The following is a 17,404-nucleotide window of genomic DNA, read 5'->3' on the forward strand; positions in this document are numbered from 1 at the left end:
ACTTAAATCAATGTCTATCTACTGTATATGAAAGAAAACCTTTGGAAAACCTTTTGATGCTATTCGCGAAATGAACCGTTTGATGTTGTATTTGTTGTTAGGAAGTGAAACATGGTTGTATGGCGATACAACATAGCGACGTGAGTATGAAGTGATGCATTCTTATGAATGTTGGTGATTTTGTTGTTGTTGAAGTTCGACATTATATTGATAATGTTGGATGGCAATTTAGACGATGTTGTGATGATTGTTTATGTGTTCGTGAATGGGTGTCATTGTGTAGCATCCATTGCATAAGTGTCCTTTAGCCGTGAATGACAACGACTATCAGCCTGAAAGATGGCAACGACTATTAGCTTGAAAATGGCAACGACTATGGCCCAATGGCAATGATTGAGATGTGGGTGTTTTACTCCAAATGGTACCACATGCATTTGCATAAGTCGAGTCACATTTAAATTGCATTTGACGTTGCTTTGAATGTGTGTTTGTTGTGACATGATGATGAGGTGTTATTGTGATGTATTGGACTCATAATTGTGAAGTGAATATGTTGACATGCTGTTTATTGACATGGTTATCGTTTCGTAAGATGTTCGAATGATGTGATTTATTGGTACCATGTCATATGAAGAGAAGTGGTAATATATGTATGATCTTTGCTATGCTTTGAATATTATCATACGTTTCTTTATAATGAGTGATATCGCACCCCTTGTGTTTGAATGTTACCCTTTGTTGGTAACGTACAGGTAATGACGTGGAGTAGTCGTGTACCTATTAGCTCATGTCGGTGTGTCGATGCTCTGATACGTAGCACTCGGGGGACGTCTAGTTTGCTTTGATGTTGTCGTGTTTTATTGTCGTTGTTTTGTCGTTTCTTGTATTATGTCTGGATATGATTATTTCTCTTGGATTATGTTGTTACATCCTATAGAGACATGTTGGATTTTTTAGTTGCCCATGTTTGGCACGCAAGACTTGGATATTATTATTGATGTTGTTCCGCTGCATGTTATTGATATATGACTGTTGACGAGTAATGGATTAAGTTTCCCTCCATTATACTTGCTATGTATCTACGTATGTGAGCATGTGTTCATGATTTGTTTTTAAGTCGAAATTGTGACGCCTCAAATGTGATGTTCGTTTTGAGACTTTTATGCCCTGATTTTTCCGCGTTAATTGCGGAGTAAATTTTGGGGTGTTACATGGAGTACCATAGACGTGAGGGGTGCTAATACCTTCCCTTTGCATACTATTAAATAGAGAACTTGAAGGGTCATTAGTTTGGTCTAATTGTTGGACCGATTATACTATTAAACTGGTGGGAATCAGACAAAATCGGTCAAAACTGGTAAAAACCGATGAACGGACGGTTTTGAAAATCAGATGTTCAAATGCATACTTTTTTTCGAGGAAAAAAAGACGATGTTTTCATAATATTTTTTTAAAAAAATTAGATTAAAATATAATTAGACTTTATCTCAAACTTATTTGTAACAACTTTTCCTTGTTTGTAATTAGATCTGGTTCAACATTTATTTAAATTTGTATTTTATTATTGTGAGTGATAATTATATTTAGAATTTAAATTAAAAAAACGAACATGTGAAATTATGATATTTTGAAAATTTAAAATTTAGAAGGTGTCGTGATATTTTTTACAGACTGAGTCACTTGGTTCGATCGATTTAATAAATATATATTTCTGTCATAGAGACCAATTTATTCAACCGAATTATTCAATTTAATCCAGTTTAGTCATGCAGTTTGATCAGTGACGCGATGGTTCGACCAATGAACCAGTAATCCAGTCACCTTACCGATTTGATGACCGATTTGGTTTTCATTGTTTCTTTGACAGAAAATTATGCCATTCCTTGCCCTCCAAATGGTGAAATTAATTTTAGTAATAACAATTTTCAAAATATGTTTCTCCAACCTTTCCTCTGTTCTTCATATGTCAACCGAAATTTATTTTCTTTCCACTTTGTGGAAATTCTATTATATCCAAGTCGACACATAATGTTTCTTCAAATCAGCTTTATAGTATTACACTCAAAGAACGTATGATCCATTGTCTCTTGCTCATGACAGAAGCTACATATTTCATCAGTATTCACTATAAATTTTGCAATCCTATCTTTTGAGGGAGGCTGGTCCATTAAAGCCATCCAAAGCACCAAAACAACTCGAGATCTAAGCATTTAGCATAATTAGTGAAGAAGATCTTCTTCCAATTCACATGTTGCTTAACTTTAAAGTCTAATCAAACTCTAATTACTGAGTAGATGGAAATGTAATTTTCCCTGTCAATGTATGGTATAAATTCATTAAAAAAACAGAGATTGTTTTCATAATATTTTTTTAAAAAAATTAGATTAAAATATAATTAGACTTTATCTCAAACTTATTTGTAACAACTTTTCCTTGTTTGTAATTAGATCTGGTTCAACATTTATTTAAATTTGTATTTTATATTATTTTATTGTGAGTGATAATTATATTTAGAATTTAAATTAAAAAAAATGAACATGTGAAATTATGATATTTTGAAATTTTAAAATCTAGAAGGTGTCGTGATATTTTTTACAGACCAAGTCACTTGGTTCGATCGATTTAATAAATATATATTTCTGTCATAGAGACCAATTTATTCAACTGAATTATTCAATTTAATCCAGTTTAGTCATGCAGTTTGACCAGTGACGCGATGGTTCGACCAATGAACCAGTAATCCAGTCACCTTACCGATTTGATGACCGATTTGGTTTTCATTGTTTCTTTGACAGAAAATTATGCCATTCCTTGCCCTCCAAATGGTGAAATTAATTTCAGTAATAACAATTTTCAAAATATGTTTCTCCAACCTTTCCTCTGTTCTTCATATGTCAACCGAAATTTATTTTCTCTCCACTTTGTGGAAATTCTATTATATCCAAGTCGACACATAATGTCTCTTCAAATCAGCTTTATAGTATTACACTCAAAGAACGTATGATCCATTGTCTCTTGCTCATGACAGAAGCTACATCTTCCATCGGTATTCACTATAAATTTTGCAATCCTATCTTTTGAGGGAGGCTGGTCCATTAAAGCCATCCAAAGCACCAAAACAACTCGAGATCTAAGCATTTAGCATAATTAGTGAAGAAGATCTTCTTCCAATTCACATGTTGCTTAACTTTAAAGTCTAATCAAACTCTAATTACTGAGTAGATGGAAATGTAATTTTCACTATCAATGTATTGTATAAATTCATTAAAAAAACAGAGATTAACAGCTATAATCACAATTAGTGTTTTAAAAATCGGATAGAACAGGTCGGTTGGACCGATCGAACTGAGAATCGAAAGGATCATCGGTCTGATCTGATTGTTGGATAGAATATACTACTAAATTGGTGAGAGTGTGAGAAAATCAGTCAATGCTGATAAAAACTGATGAACCAACGGTTCAAATGCATACTTTCTTCTAGAAAAAAAGACATTGTTTTCCTAATTTTTTTTTTAAAAAAAAAAGTTAAAACTAAAATATAATTGTAGCGGGGAAAATCTGAGATCAGAGCCATAATATTGACTCGACTCAATATTTCAGTGAAAGTCGCCACCGCGCTTTATTGTTTCCAAAGGAAATGGGAAAAGAACGAAAAAACCCAAAGTTTGTTTTTAAAACAAAAGAGATCTTAGGTACGGGTGTTGATTATACAAGGGGAAGGTTTTAAGCACCCCTCATATCTGTGGTACTCCACAGGAACCTTTTTGAAAATCTGTGTCGTGTGTGCTAAAAAAAGGGTTTGTTTTATTTTTAAAATAAGCTCGGCAAAGCGTTAAGCCTTGTGCCTACATACCTCCTCGGTGCAATGGAGAAGTCAGAGCTAATGTAGTTCCGCTTTTAAAAAAAACGTTTGAAAGAGGTATAAACACATTTACCATCGTCGGGGCGAATACTCAGCCATTGATCTTAAACATGAGAACGAACGAGTTCTTTGCGTCACTAATGAGAGAAGGGCGCCAACTTGGATAAAATCGACAAGTATGCCACTAGCTCTCTCACGTGGAAAAGATTTCATCGTGTCAATCAATATTAAGATCGTGGGGCATCGCAACTAATGACAATGATTAATCGTGCTTACTTTTGAAAAGAAAATGCCAACAAGGGCTAAATATAGTTTTAAAGAAGATTTTAAAAGGGATTTCAAACATAAGAAGTTTTTTAGAAAAAGAGAGGAGACTTTGAAAATTTAAGAAGTGGGAGGAGATGAAGAGGCTATCCTAGTGCGGGAAAATAAAAGTTTAGGGAAAACGATCTGACCAAAATAAGAAGTCGACACTTGACACATTGAGTCAAGGAATAATTCCCATCCTTTGGACTACCCACACAAAACCAAAATTACCACTTAGGGACCAAAATGAACTTGCAAATCTTCGAAGAATCACATAAGCTTCTGACAGAAATCGGACAGAGTAACGGTTGCAAATGGGCGAAATCCTTATCTTAGTGCTTTGGAATTAACCTTCAAAGACTTTTCGAGGAGATACCTACACACATCACAACAGCAATCCAACCAGACAAAATAACAAGCAAGATAACAGTCAAATAATGATACACAGTCCATTGGTCCTTAAGTGTTTTTTAGGTTTCATCTTGTTTATTAATGTTTTAGCATAAAAGTAAAGTACAGTCCAAGTGGACAAAAGAAAAATAGCGGAGAATAAATATGACGTCCAAATGGACAAAATAAAAATAGCAGAAAGTAAATATGATGATATGATAAATATAAGAGCAATAAATGTAAAGGACAATATAATTAAATGCGGAAATTAAAATTAGTCGTTAGTTGTTAAAGATAACCATCTTGAAACTTGTCAAGTATGTTATCAAAGTTAGTAAATAAGGATTAATAATGGAGGAAGGATGAATTCGGATTCAAATCAACCACATATGACTTCCTCTCATTTTTAATCTTTTATCGATTCGGGACAAAAAAATAAAAGGATAGATGAAGAAGAAGAGTAAAATTAAAATAGTAAACTAATATATCAAAAGAAAACACAAGGTATAAAATAATAAGACATATTTTTGTGATTTCTTTTCATAATTTTTGGAATAAAAACAAAATTAATATAAATTTCTAAAGTTAGAAACTAATTAAAATGCAAATAGTAATATAAAATAAAGCAGAATAAATTCCAGCCATCAGATTTAGTCAATTGACTAATTTTATGTAGGATCTAAGATCCAGAACTAAAGTGCATAATAAAATATGTAGTAAAGAAAATAGAGGATCATTTTTTAATCATCTCCTCAGGTCCGGACAAGTGGCTCCGATGGCCACTTGTCACCCACACAGCAACCGGCGCAAATCATGAAGAAAAGAGAAAGAAATCAAAATTTAAACACTTCTTCAAAGTACCTAACGGTACTACTATCTTTTCATAAAGAAAAACCAAAAGCCATAAAGTCAAAATAAATGGTGCATAGAAGTGTCAGGTTTTTTGAAATCATACAAAAGATTCCTCTTATCTCTCACATTAATTATCAATCCACCTTTTTTTCAAAAAAGAAAACAAAATGATCAAATAAAAAAAGATAGTAAAGATATTAAAAGGAAATAAAATCATAAAGGAGATCTCATAATTTTCTCTCTTAGAGAACTCACGGTTCTCTTTCTATTTCATAACCATCACTTTATTTCTCTTTTTTTTTAACACAAAATAGTAAGAGGTTAAAGAAAAGGAACATGGCAGCAAAGAGGAACTCACGGCGGCTCACATGGAGATCATAGCTGCCGGAGCTTCTCCGACGCGGTGGCCGGAGGTGAAAAATTCCCGAATGCAATTTTTTTTACATATTTGGGTTCGGTTTCTTCTCCTCTTTTCAAATATCAAATTAGTTTTATCAGAAAATAAATTCACAAGCACAGATCTAAAGAGAAAGTGCTTGTGATTTTCGTTCTAAACACAAGTAAATATCACAGGGAATAGCAATCAATGGATGGAATCGTTATCAGAGACTGATTCTCAACCTTTTGGTGCAAAGAAATGAGAGAACGGCGGTGGTTTAATTTTCCGGCGCGGAGGTGGCGATTTCCAGTGGTGGTCCAGTGAGGATTTCCGGCGAGGGAAGGTTCAGGTGAGTTTGGATTTCAGAAACTTTTTTCTATGCTCTGAGTTTTCTGAATTTGTCAGTCTGAAAAGGTCTGAAAAAAGGTCCTTGTGTCAGTCTCAATGAATGTTTATATAGTGCTCAGATTAGAGTTTTTCTGTGGATGAACGAATGGGCTCAAATTGTTGTGAGTTTGAATTGGAAATGATTTTTGATGAAGTGTAATTCTTGCTATCAAGCCCAATCCGAAAATCTCCCTTTATTTCCAATTTTCAGCTTTTGTTTTATATTCTTGAGATATTGTTTGAACATGTTCTTGGGCTTTGAATCTTTGTCAAACTTTTTGTGGATTGATTTATTTGTATTTGGGAAATTGCTAACTCCACCTTTGTTTCTTTTCCTTTATGAATTGATAAATTTTGAAAGAAAAACATGGATGAAATCTTGAAGATTATGGAGCTTGGAAGATTCAAAGGAAGACATAAGCATGGACATGGAGAAATATTGAAGAAAATGGTGTGGACTTGGAATATTTTGAATTTTTTCTTGGGTAAACATAATGATGTAACTTTGAGAATCCGTCCACCTTGTAATTTGGAATGAGTTATGAACTTGAATGGACTTTCTTGGATTTGAAGCTTCGAAATTTGTATGTTGAATGATCATAAAATTGAAACTCTTACTTGAATGGAAACTTTGGAATCAAATCATGAATTGGATTTTTGTATGAAATGAGAACTTGCACTAATCCTTAAGAACTTGGTTTTGAACTCCAAATAATTCAATTTGCATGATTTCTTCATCTCGAATTAAATTCTTGAACAAAATAAATGCTCAAAAATTCAATATCATTTGACTGAACTTGAACACTCTTGAATTGATTCTTAACCACTTGACAATCATCACCACAATAATAAAGTCTTGATTCAAACCTCTGAACCCTGATGAGAAAAATCACCTGAACTTCTTGATCCTCATACCCTATCTGATAAAGAAACAAAAATAAAAACTATTTTTTTGAATTTTGATTAATGGTTAGTGAAAATATAAAGACTATAAATAAATAAAAATACGAGAAAAGAGGTGTCTCATGATTCCTCTGTAGGTGAGCTCAAAATGAGAAAAGCGCAAGAGAACCTCGCACATGATCTTGATGTGATTTAAGCAGAGTCTGAGATGCGGGATCTTAGGGTCAAAAATTGGGGTATGACAGATGCCCCTATTTAAGTTTCTTCTATCCGGAGATATGAAGATTGAAATCTTCGTCTCGACGTGATTGAAGAGACTTAAATACAGAATACACAATTTTGACCCTAAGATGTCATGCAATGCTTATGATTATGAATGCATATGATTTTCATGAGAGGGAAACAAGACACCACTGGGGAAAGATAAGAGATTCCGCTTGGGAACGAGACTTTGCTGGGAAAAGAAACTTCACTGGGGAAAATATTTCGCACCAGAAAGGTTAAAGCATCACCTTTCACTGGAGATGAAAGAATACACCAAATTTTACTGAAGGTGAACTACCAACTTTTACTGAAGGTAGGAAAGAACCTTAACATCGACTTTTTACTGGAAAATGCGGTTGCAAAAGAAAACACCGACTTTTACTGAAGGTGGACTACCAGCTTTTACTTAAGGTAGAAAAAGATCTTGACATCGACCTTTACTGGAAGATGTAGATACAAAGGCTTCTCTGAACACCAGCTTTTACTGAAGGTGCAGGAATAGCATCATCTGAATACCGACTTTTACTGAAGGTACAGGAATTTTCATCTGAACATCAACTTTTACTGGAAGATGCAGGGAACTTCTTCTGAACATCAACGTTTACTGAAGATGCAGGAATAGCATCACCTGAATACCGACTTTTACTGAAGGTACAGGAATTTTCATCTGAACATCAACTTTTACTGGAAGATGCAGGGAACTTCTTCTGAACATCAACGTTTACTGAAGATGCAGGAATAGCATCACCTGAATACCGACTTTTACTGAAGGTACAGGAATTTTCATCTGAACATCAACTTTTACTGGAAGATGCAGGGAACTTCTTCTGAACATCAACGTTTACTGAAGATGCAGGAATAGCATCACCTGAATACCGACTTTTACTGAAGGTACAGGAATTTTCATCTGAACATCAACTTTTACTGGAAGATGCAGGAAACTTCTTCTGAACATCAACGTTTACTGAAGATGCAGGAATTACCGCCTCAAAAGTTGACGATAAGCTACCAACTCAATAGTTGAAGGTAGAAGAAAATTGAATTACCGCCTCAAAAGTTGACGATAAGCTACCAACTCAATAGTTGAAGGTAGAAACAAACCCCAAATTACTGACTCAATGGTTGAAGGTAAGGGAAAGTTGAATTATAAGCTTCCGCTAAGAATAGGGATCAACTTCTTCTTTAATCAAGGACGTGGCTTGAGAAAAGAAACTGGATGCAAACTGTCACTTCTGATGAAGGGACTTACCATTTGCTGAGCTTCTTCCATTTGGATGCAAACTGTCACTTATACTGAAGCGACTTACCATTTGCTGAGCTTCTTCCATTTGGAATCAAGAAGTTCATAAAGCCTGAGAGATTATCACTTGCTTTGAAGATAAGATTGGTACGCGAAGATATACAAACTTGCTCAAATAAAGAGGCTTCCATTTGTTGTCAACCAAAACATGATGGGGATAACATAAGTTGCTCAAAGTCAAAACCTGCCCCTTGCTTTCAAGCACAAATTCCAACACTGATGGAAAATAAATATTTCAATATCTGATATCAATCATAAACAAATTCTCCATTGTTAAGGAAAACAAAATCCTCAAGAGGTGCAAAATAAATGCCTTCTCGATCTAGGCTTCTCATCCTAGAGATGTTCCAACATAGTACTTCAAGAGATCAAAGTTCAACTCCATGAATAAACTGGATAGAAACGTCCAAACAAGACTCTGGAAAATGAGGAATGAACTCAAATGAGGATTAGTTCCATCCTGACAAATGAGCTGAGGAGGAACACTAAAGCAAAATTCTTCCACGAGGAACAAACTCTGTGGGGAATTTAGAAAGGATAAACACTTTCTGCTTAAGGTAGACACTCTAATGGAAAGAGATCATGTATTTTGAGGAATCAAAGAGAATGGATCAAAACATTAAGAAATGCAAAATGGATATGAATATATTTTTCTTTTTAATCTTTTTTTTTATGCATGTTGTATGTATGAATGAACGAATGAATGAATGAATGAATGTCATGTATATGCTGACAAAACAAACACAAAAATACTAGAAAGTGACAAGACAACACAGTACAACAGACACTTGTGGAATATCAATAATCTGGAGATATCAAGCAAATCCTTCTGAAGACCCATGATGGGACACAATTGTAGATAACACATACCACTTAGAGGAACAAAGTCATACTAGAAGGCTCGAGAGAAAGCTACTGACAGAGGAAAAGACCCAAAGTCGCACTTTAAACATCCACACATCCATGGAAGGAATAATAACATGAACTCCGCTGAGGGAAAACTTGTTGGAGTTACACACCAAGCAAACTCTTTAAGAACTATCAACCTCTGAGAGGAATTTACAGATCATCTTCTTTAACAAAATGTTTGGACAACATATCTTTGCAATCTCTATTATGGGGAATCAGAGAAAATTTCCTTGGAGAAAATCACCATTCTGAACTTGCAGAGGAAATAAGAAGTTATCATCATAGCAAAAGAGTTAACATGCAGGGGATTTTATTTCAAAACTCAACACAAGGTGAGAAAGAAAACCCAACAGTAAATTGTTGTCTTAAAACTTCTTGGTAGAGAATGACATACTCTGGATTGATCATGGCAACGACCTTTGTGCCTCAAGCTAATGAGGTGATTAAGGTAACTTCTAATTCACAACTTGCCCCAGACTACATGGTCTATGAGAGGCATCTGCCTCAAAAAGGTTCATAGAGATCCTTGGCGTCATAAAGACTTGGAATAATCTTCCCCAGATTAACAGATTCTTGGAGAGATTTGTCAAATCTCGATGTAACTGCCCCAAATTGACTAAACTTGGCACATTCTTTTACTCGACATAGTCTTCAAGATTTGCCCCATAATGATAATCAAACTCGCAAAAGCATTATACTGGGAAAATAACATGCCCCTGGCAATGTTTTAGTTTTCTACTGATGATCAGATGTAAACTTCCTGGATGTCAAACAAATGTTTACAAGCAGAAAAATGTTTATTCTAAGAATGATAATTAAAATGCAACAATCATGTAAGTCTTGAAGTTTTATTAAAAAGATGTCACAAAACCTTGTGAATAAATCACTGGTTAAGGAAAGACATTGGTTTTTGTATGCATATGATACCAACACAAGTTCTCAGCATAACCGATAGGAGTCAGGAACGCTTTCTTGTTTTAAGCATGCTTTCGAAATAAACCCTGCTTCAATTAGGACTTTTGAGGGTTGTAACGTGGCCTGGTTCACGGTTTTCAGAAAAAAAGATTTTTAGGCTCAAAGTTTATTTAGCCCACCCCAATTTCGTGATGTTCTCCAGTCCTATGTTCAGTCAACTCAACATGAGTATTCATCTCTCAAAAGGATTTTGTGCTATTAAAGATCCAATGAAGCTTTCTTAGAGTAGCAGTCAGCCTTTTTGTCTTCGTTTTTGTATTCACACAGATTTGTTCATTGTTGAGGACTTTTTCCTTGTAGTCATTTCTTTTCATTTTTCTTTTATTTTCCCTAACTTTTGCCTGGACTGATTCTTTTAAATTGGTCATCCAGCGGGGTGCTCTAACTTTTGCCTAAGTCATTTATTTTCAATTTTCTGACTTAGCGAGTTTTTTTTTTTCTTCTTTCTTTTTTCACTTTTTTTCTCATTCTTTTGATTTAAACAAATCGTGTGATATTGACTTTGTCTTGACTTGTTGAGAGGGTTGTGACTGGCTCATTCCTTGGCGGATGGAGGATAACCATTGTGGTTTCACATTTTCCAGCCTTTCGATGCGTGGGGAATAACCATTATGGTTTTCCATGATCCAACCATTGATGTGGATATGACGTGATTGACACTTGGATGCATAATCCTTTTTGAAACATGAACACTCGGCCAAATCAACTGAACACTACCCTGCCCCAGGTTAAAAATTAGGGTTTTTCGTTTAGAAAAGAAACTCCTACTTCAAGGCTCAAAGGGGTTAACAAGGGATTATCTTCCTTATATCTCCGGTGTTTGGGAATTTGAAACAATGCCTGTACATCATCAACAGGGTCTTATTCAAAAGCATACAACCAAAAATTTTGCATTTTCAGATCATCATCCTCCCTCCAATCTTTGCATAAGCAAGAGTTTGATAAAAGCAATAGGTATCATAATGCATAAAAACAAATAAACATGGGTGAAACGAATGGATTACTTCAAGACAAACATTATCATTGTATTATCATTAACATTCAAAAATAATCAAGTTTCTACATGCAACAGTGCATTGAAAAACAAGAAATATTACAAATGAAAATCAGTAAGAATTCTAAAAACTGAGAAGGCTCTCTCCATCTGGGTTTGTGTTGAAGGAAACATCTTTCAAACTTCAGGGCTGCCACTAATAGATCTTCATTCATGCTTTGGCAAAGGATTGTTTTGAACATTAGGGCCAATGTCTCGGAATGACAGCATACCAGAACGAACCAATCTTTGAACTTTAGCTTTTAGAGGCCAGCAATCCTCTAAACCATGCCCAGGGGCATTCTGATGAAAAGCACAAGTAGCATCGGCTTTGTACCACCAAGGGAGCTTCTCTGGAATAGGAGGCGGTGACCTTGTCTGAACCAAATTTTTCCGAATCAGCGCAGGGTACAATTCAGTGTAGGTCATAGGGATAGGATCATAATTAACTCGAGGATACGAATTTCGTCTTGCTGGCTGTTGATTAACAGGAGCCACAGGAATTGAATTCACGAAGGGGGTTACTGACGCCACTTGTTGAGGTTGATAACGAGCTCCCCTTCCAGATCGAATATTCCTTCCATGAGAAACAGCATTAGCATCTGATTCCTTCTTCTTTTGAAAAGATGAGCCATACCTTCTTGTATTGCCAGATGAACTTTCACCCTGAACCAAACGCCCTTCTCTCACAGCTTCTTCAAGTCTGACACCCATACCCACCATTTCAGTGAAATCTACAGGAGCGCTTGCAATCATCTTTTCATAGTAAAACGGGCTAAGAGTCTTCAAGAAAATCTTAGTCATCTCTTTCACTTCCATTGGAGGAATTACTTGGGCGGCCACTTCACGCCATCTCTGAGCATATTCCTTAAACGATTCTTTTTCTTTCTGCATCATAGCTCTCAGTTGATCTCGATCAGGAGCCATGTCCACATTATACTTGTATTGCTTAACAAACGCTTCAGCTAGGTCATTGAAAGTGCGGATATGGGTGCTATCAAGGCCCATATACCACTTGGAAGCAGCTCCAGTCAAACTATCTTGGAAATAATGGATCAACAGACGTTGATCATCAGTGTGAGTGGACATCTTTCTTACGTACATCACCAAATGTGCCTGAGGACAGGAGTTTCCCTTATACTTCTCAAATTCAGGTAATTTGAACTTAGCGGGTACTTTCACATTAGGAACAAGACAAAGATCATGCACATTCTTTCCAAACAACTCTTTCCCACGAAGGGCTTTCATCTCTTTCTGCAATTCTTCAAACTGATCTTGGAATCCATCCATTCTATCATAGATGCCAACACTCTCACTTGGTGCATCGTTATGATAAATGGGTTCGGGAACAAAAGGACCAGTGTGCACAACAGGACGTGTATTGACCATGATAGGAGTCATGGGACGAGTCATTTCAGGAGCAGACAAATAGCCTTCAGGCATGCCCCAAGGATACCCTTTGGGCATGAGTTGTTGAGTAACAGCAGCAGTCGGATTCACAGGAATTTTCGTAGAAACCATCTCAGAAATCACAGTAGTCTGACCTTGCGGCTGACCTTGAGCTTGAGAATTGGACGGAGGAGGGACCTGATTCTGATTCTGAGCAGCCATTAGTGTCTCGACTAGAGCGGTGAGACGCTCCACTCCAGACCTCAAAGTAACAACCTCTTCACGTAGCTCTCGGTTCTCTTGCTCGAGTCCTTCCATCTTCTTTTTATAACTAGCTCGGGTGTTATACCGGTGAGACAGCTTGATTCTGTAGGAAGAACACTGAATAAGGCTTCTGGAATATTCTTGAAGGTAAGACCAAAAAAAATGCATCATGATGCATGAAATGCAATGCAAATGGTTTATATTTTTCTTAATTTCCAAGGAACTTTAAGACATTAATTGTAAACATCACAAAGATACAATATTCAAAATATAACTGAAAATACTCTCTTTTTATTAATAACGAAAAGGATTACAAAAGTTCGAAGTTCAAAGCTTCAAAGAATCCCAAACAAACTAAAAGAGGGATAACAAAGAAAGCTAAAACTATGGGTCCGAAGGTGCCACCCCTGATGAAGAACCAACTCCCCTCTGCAACTTCCTACGAAGCTTCTCTAACTCATCTTCATAAAAAGCCTTCATGTGAGTCTTCTCGACCATTATCTTGTCAACAACTGCCTTCCATGAAACTGAATCTTCTTGACCAACAGGAACTATCGGAACACTAGCAGAAAGTAAATCCCTTTGTTGTCTCTTTCGCTTCTCACCATGTTGTTGAAGTAGCGCTTTCTGACGACGAATCTGATCATCCTTTTCCATCAACCAACCATCTTGAAGATAAAGCATATCATCCTTCTCTTTCAACTGTTTCTTCAACTCTTCCTTCTCAATCTCTGAAGCATGAAACTTTTTCTCCCAAGTATCCCTTTCCAACTTCATCCTAGCCATGAGCTCTCGGTACTCCTCCCTATTCTCGATGGGAATAGTGGAAGAAGATGGTGGAGCAACAGGTAAAGAGGGCTCCTCGAGTAAATAAGGCATCTGAAGAGCATGAGCTCTAGCTTGAACCCAATCAGTGTATTCCTTGAGAGTAATGCTTTGTTTCTTTCCCAAATCTCTCTTCCTATCAATATGGTGCCAAGCACGCACAAACCGATTCCTCATATTCGTATCTCCATTATGATAAAAAATTCCTGACACACGAATACTAGCAGGTCGCTCCTTCATGGGGTAGCCAAATTGACGCCTTGCAAGAATAGGGTTGTAGGTGATTCCTCCTTGTATACCAAGAAGAGGTACATTAGGAAACTCCCCACAACTATCAATAATTTCACCAGTGTCATAAGCAGGATTGTACCAATTAATGTTACCATTAGTGAGAGGCATAATCTTTTGAGACCATCGAAGACCATCAGGATTGTTTAAGAAACTCCTAGTTTGAGGTAAGTGCGAAATAAACCACTTATAGAGCAAAGGAGTGCAACAGTTGATAAGTCCACCTTTCTTATCAACCCTATGGTGAATGGAATGATAAGTATCCCCAAGCAAAGTAGGCACAGGATTTCCAATCATGAATATCCGAATAGCATTAACATCGACAAAGTTGTCAATATTAGGAAAGAGTATCAAACCATAGATAAGCAAAGCCAAGAAAATCTCAAAAGCGATCATACTTCCCTTACTAGCCAACATAGAAGCCTTCTCAATCAAAAACTTAGAAGTCAACCCCCAAATTCCTCCCTTCTTGGTTATGTTTGCTTTTACATCTGATATTTTCAAGCGAAGAAGTTCCGCTATCTCATCCACCTCAAGATCCTTCTCTAGACCACTAAATGGTATATCATTCGTAACCGGCAAACCAATCCAATACGAATACTCCTCCAAAGTGGGCATAAGCTGATAATCAGGAAATGTGAAACAATGATACATCGGGTCATAAAATTGCACAAGAGTCTCAAGAATCCCCTTCTCCACTTTGGTATTCAAAATAGATATCAATTTTCCATATCGGTTTCTGAAGTTGTCAGAATTAGGAACCAAAGACACTAGCTCTTTCAACTCTTTCAACTCTTTCTCACCAAGATTCCTGAAAGTGTACTTCTTAATACTCCTCTTTTGATCCATGGTACCTGTGATGTTTACAAAGAAAGAGTCTTAAGTTCCTTGAAAACCATTTGTAAAGAATGTCTTTCATGAATGCATGAATGTATGGTTTATGCATCAATCACAAACAAGAGCACACAAGATCACACAATTAAGGTTCAAAGGTCCGACGTCACAAGCATGGAGTCATAGGTTAAGAACCACCCACAAAGGTATGTACTAGGGAATTTTGTACCTGCCGATCGGGTTCTACAAAGGTTCCCAGAGTTTTCAATCTTCTATCGGATACTACCGGCACGCACAATTGCTCATGGGCGCCAATAATATGCCTAAAAAGACCTCGTCTGAGCGTAGCATCGCATGACAACAAGCTCAAATTGGTACTTGACCTTGTTTCTGCGCTACATCCTAAAAAGGCTTAGATGGGTTAAAAAGGTTCTAGGCCATTCAGCTTCTACGGACACTCACTATTGAAAGTAATAGCGTTCCTACGATAGCTCGTAACAACATCTACTACCTTCCATGAGGCCTCCACTGATTGGGGTTCCACCGTATGATGCTCATGTTAAGGATCGCTCCTGACATGCAACTATTGGTCATACCACCTCCTATCTCAAGTTACTCACCAAAGTCCGGGTTAGGACTTTTTCTCATCACAGAGGAACCACCGAGCACCAAAAAGAAAAAAAAACAAACAAAGCACACATCAATAATATATACAGACAAAAACACACAGATAAACAAAAATAGGCTTAACACACTTAAAATTGGTTCCCCAGTGAAGTCGCCATTTTTCTGTAGCGGGGAAAATCTGAGATCAGAGCCATAATATTGACTCGACTCAATATTTCAGTGAAAGTCGCCACCGCGCTTTATTGTTTCCAAAGGAAATGGGAAAAGAACGAAAAAACCCAAAGTTTGTTTTTAAAACAAAAGAGATCTTAGGTACGGGTGTTGATTATACAAGGGGAAGGTTTTAAGCACCCCTCATATCTGTGGTACTCCACAGGAACCTTTTTGAAAATCTGTGTCGTGTGTGCTAAAAAAAGGGTTTGTTTTATTTTTAAAATAAGCTCGGCAAAGCGTTAAGCCTTGTGCCTACATACCTCCTCGGTGCAATGGAGAAGTCAGAGCTAATGTAGTTCCGCTTTTAAAAAAAACGTTTGAAAGAGGTATAAACACATTTACCATCGTCGGGGCGAATACTCAGCCATTGATCTTAAACATGAGAACGAACGAGTTCTTTGCGTCACTAATGAGAGAAGGGCGCCAACTTGGATAAAATCGACAAGTATGCCACTAGCTCTCTCACGTGGAAAAGATTTCATCGTGTCAATCAATATTAAGATCGTGGGGCATCGCAACTAATGACAATGATTAATCGTGCTTACTTTTGAAAAGAAAATGCCAACAAGGGCTAAATATAGTTTTAAAGAAGATTTTAAAAGGGATTTCAAACATAAGAAGTTTTTTAGAAAAAGAGAGGAGACTTTGAAAATTTAAGAAGTGGGAGGAGATGAAGAGGCTATCCTAGTGCGGGAAAATAAAAGTTTAGGGAAAACGATCTGACCAAAATAAGAAGTCGACACTTGACACATTGAGTCAAGGAATAATTCCCATCCTTTGGACTACCCACACAAAACCAAAATTACCACTTAGGGACCAAAATGAACTTGCAAATCTTCGAAGAATCACATAAGTTTCTGACAGAAATCGGACAGAGTAACGGTTGCAAATGGGCGAAATCCTTATCTTAGTGCTTTGGAATTAACCTTCAAAGACTTTTCGAGGAGATACCTACACACATCACAACAGCAATCCAACCAGACAAAATAACAAGCAAGATAACAGTCAAATAATGATACACAGTCCATTGGTCCTTAAGTGTTTTTTAGGTTTCATCTTGTTTATTAATGTTTTAGCATAAAAGTAAAGTACAGTCCAAGTGGACAAAAGAAAAATAGCGGAGAATAAATATGACGTCCAAATGGACAAAATAAAAATAGCAGAAAGTAAATATGATGATATGATAAATATAAGAGCAATAAATGTAAAGGACAATATAATTAAATGCGGAAATTAAAATTAGTCGTTAGTTGTTAAAGATAACCATCTTGAAACTTGTCAAGTATGTTATCAAAGTTAGTAAATAAGGATTAATAATGGAGGAAGGATGAATTCGGATTCAAATCAACCACATATGACTTCCTCTCATTTTTAATCTTTTATCGATTCGGGACAAAAAAATAA

General features: G+C 36.4%; 1 long non-coding RNA gene across 1 annotated transcript; it reads left to right on the plus strand.

Annotated features, from left to right (window-relative positions):
* The first annotated feature begins 5,479 nt into the window (after nucleotides 1-5,479).
* Nucleotides 5,480-6,805, plus strand: LOC131631719 (uncharacterized). The gene is made up of 3 exons (XR_009292793.1): nucleotides 5,480-5,862; nucleotides 5,984-6,138; nucleotides 6,538-6,805. It is a non-coding gene; the product is annotated as an uncharacterized LOC131631719 (long non-coding RNA).
* Nucleotides 6,806-17,404: the final 10,599 nt, after the last annotated feature.

Source organism: Vicia villosa, unplaced genomic scaffold (assembly GCF_029867415.1).
Source record: "Vicia villosa cultivar HV-30 ecotype Madison, WI unplaced genomic scaffold, Vvil1.0 ctg.000858F_1_1, whole genome shotgun sequence".
Lineage (NCBI taxonomy): Eukaryota > Viridiplantae > Streptophyta > Magnoliopsida > Fabales > Fabaceae > Vicia > Vicia villosa.